This window comes from Anneissia japonica, unplaced genomic scaffold (genome assembly GCF_011630105.1).
Source record: "Anneissia japonica isolate Jap-2015-1 unplaced genomic scaffold, ASM1163010v1 scaffold287724_len41213_cov101, whole genome shotgun sequence".
NCBI classification, from domain to species: Eukaryota; Metazoa; Echinodermata; class Crinoidea; order Comatulida; family Comatulidae; genus Anneissia; species Anneissia japonica.
The window spans coordinates 37,840-41,170 of record NW_022735258.1 but is presented as its reverse complement, the minus strand read 5'-3'; the positions used below and the strand labels follow the sequence as shown (position 1 = coordinate 41,170).

General features: G+C 34.0%; 1 protein-coding gene across 2 annotated transcripts in view; it reads left to right on the top strand.

Moving 5' to 3' along the window:
- The first annotated feature begins 88 nt into the window (after positions 1 to 88).
- LOC117116529 overlaps positions 89 to 3,331 on the top strand; it is a 26,990-nt gene continuing 23,747 nt past the window's right edge. Inside the window, exon 1 of one of the 2 annotated variants that reach the window (XM_033260586.1) lies at positions 89 to 332. The gene's annotated coding sequence lies outside the window, so the exon portion shown is untranslated. Of the gene's footprint in view, positions 333 to 824; positions 1,144 to 3,331 lie in introns of those variants that run through there. The other variant, XM_033260587.1, reaches the window with a different exon arrangement.

Sequence of the window (3,331 nt, the reverse complement as noted above, 5' to 3'; positions counted from 1 at the left end):
TTAAACGATAAATCAATTTTAATATAATGTTTTTTCTGCTATCTGGGTTACGGATAGATAATTAAAGAAAGGTTATCTAATTGTGATAAAAATTAGTTTTGATCTTATATGTATTGCCCCACTAGCCAATGGTGTGATCCTTTGCTATCTACAAAACAAACATACGCAGTGTTAGCTACCATCCTGTTTTCTTTGTGACATATTTATTTAGTTTCATCTAGACTGGAAATTCAAAGGTGACTGTGTATTATAGATTCTGGAGATTCTGATAGAAGAAGCATTTTGAACTGAGACGCAAGTACAACAACCCGAATACAATAACCTAGACAAAGGTAAATGAATATCTCCTTTCATGTATCTTTTCAGTACGAGACTTAAGGTGCACTGAATGTGTATGTGTAGCATGAGTTACCAAGAGACATTTTTTAATAGGGCCTATACTTTCAAATCCTTTCCATATTGTGATGACACTTATTATTCTTCTAATACCAGTTGTTCCTAAAGTATAAATAATTTAATGAAAAACTATCCACCATGAAATAATGTCCAATTGAAAACCGTAGCATGAATTACGAGTAACATGAGTTACCGATGCAGCATGAGTTCAATTGTAAATGTATGCCACCATGGAGGTATAAACCATATACCTCCATGATACCACTAAACAGCAGCAAGGATCAGGTTATCCTATCTGATGGGTTAGTCTGCAACTACACCTGTGTCAGAGACAGTGCTATGAACAACCATATGTATAAATACATCTCTTAATATAATAATGTAGCGTCGATAATACCGACAGATCAGATTTTTACTCCAGTATTTGGGTTGCTGGAGTTAAATTAACTTCATGTTTAGAGTAAAACAAGCAGAGTTAAAATAACCCATCCACAGAGAGTCAAATTGATCCTATCTCATGAATTATAGCAGAGTTAAATTAACCCATTCACAGAGAGCAAAGTTGATCCTATCGCAATGCATAATGGCAGAGTTAAAATAACCCATCTATCAGAGAGTTAAATTGATCCTATCACAAAGCATTATGGGAGAGCCCGCGTTATTCGGGTCATTTTCTGTGTCTCGACGTTGAACGAAAATGAAGAGTTTAATTGATTTTTTTCGTCTTTTTATTGGAATGTGTTTGAAGTTAGCTGTAGTAAGGACATCTAACGGGATATTCCATTTTCTGCACAGGTTATCTAATTATCCAAAGAATTTCCAACCTGATCGTCGTGCTATGCGATCGCGAGAGTATGTAAACAACGATTTAACAACCGTATTTAGGACGTTCGTGGTTTTACTTGGACAAATTTATTGATGATATTGTAACACGTATGACATTAATAAACAAAAACATCATTAATAGAATAAATCATATAAATACATAGGCCTATACGAAAATGTACTGTATTATTATTATTATTATTATTATTATTATTATTATTATTATTATTATTATTATTATTATTTATTATTATTATTATTATTATTATTATTAAATGATTAAATAAATTATAAAACCATTACAAACAATTCTGACAAATAAATACTTGTTAATGTTAAAAATTCAAAAGGTTTCAACGTTAATTACTGTATACACATTTTGGTAATTTCCTGCCATTTGGGTGTTTATTCGAGTAGTTCCGTATCATTTGGGTAGTTGTGTATCATTGTACGATGGCCCACAAGGGACACACTGCAAAGAAAAAGAAATGCTGCAAACAAAAAAGAAACGCTGCAAACAAAAAAGAAATCATGGAAACAGAAAAGAAACGCTGCAAACAAAAAAAGAAATGATGCAAACAAAAAAGAAATGATGCAAACAAAAATAGAAACGATGCAAACAAAAATGGAAACGATGCAAACAAAAATAGAAAACACCAGCAAACGAAAAAATGAAACGCTGAAAACAAAAAAGAAATGCTGCAAACAAAAAAGAAACGCTGCAAACAAAAAATAAAAACACTAGCAAACAAATAAAGAAACGCTGCAAACAAAATAAAAACACTAGCAAACAAATAAAGAAACGCTGCAAGCAAAAAAATAAAAACACCAGCAAACAAAAGAAAAAGCTGCAAGCAAAAAAGGAAATGCTGCAAACAAAAAAATGAAACGCTGAAAACAAAAAAAGGAAACCCTGCAAACAAAATGGAAAAGCCTTTGCGCGCGCGCATTTCATATTAATTGACAGACTGAGGTCAAGTCAGATGCGCTGCAGGGCTACATCATAGTGTCAAGCCATGTTTTGCTCTAACTGTGGAACAAAAAGGGGTGTCTATAAAACGACGACCGAAGACCCAAAAACGAAGACCCCTATTTTTTTCTCGTTCATTTTGATGATAATACGCCATACTGTCACAAAATCAAATTTACGACATTTTTTGGGCGTCTGTTTGTGAAATTTTCAAGGGTCTTCGTTTTATAGACACCCTATATGGGTGTCTACAAAACGAAGACCCGAAAAACGAAGACCTCCAATTATTTCTCAATTATCTTATTGAAAGTATTTCAAAATCATCATAAAACAGTTGCCAAGTACATGTTTCATTATTTTATCATGATTGAGAGAAAAAAATGTGGGTCTTCGTTTTTCGGGTCTTCGGTCTTCGTTTTGTAGACACCCATATAGGGTGTCTACAAAACGAAGACCCTTAATTATCTCGTCCATCCTATGTTGGTATCACTACCAAATGACCGATGCTGCACATATGCGTCACTATACCACATTCCTACTGTTTATTTTAACATGGAACAAGTTTATTGAATGAAATATTCAAGGTTTCTGTAGGTCCCCAAAATACGCGTACCGCTAGGCCAAGCCTTCGTTAGAGGGTAGCAGCGCCAAGACGCGCTCAGCCACCAGCCGTGGACGTAGGCCTACAACATTGGTTGTCGCTTTGGAACTGGAATAAAGGGTAAATCATTCAATTGACTCAGATTCAGGCAACAATGTGCTAAGAAGACGAATACTATATATACATAGCATGAAGTGATTTTAAAACATTATTTTATCACGATTAAAAGAAAAAAAAGTGGGTCTTCGTTTTTTCTGGTCTTCGGGCCTCGTTTTGTAGACACCCATAGGGTGTCTATAAAACGAAGACCCTTAAGTATTTCTTGATATTCCTCATTTTATTCCGATAAAATAATGAAATAGGTTGGCACCTGTTTTATGATTATTTTGAAATACTTTCAATAAGATAATTGAAATAACTGGAGGTCTTCGTTTTTCGGGTCTTCGGTCTTCGTTTTGTAGACACCCATATTGGGTGTCTATAAAACGAAGACCCTTGAAAATTTCACAAACAGAAAAATTTCTTAATTTGGATTTTGT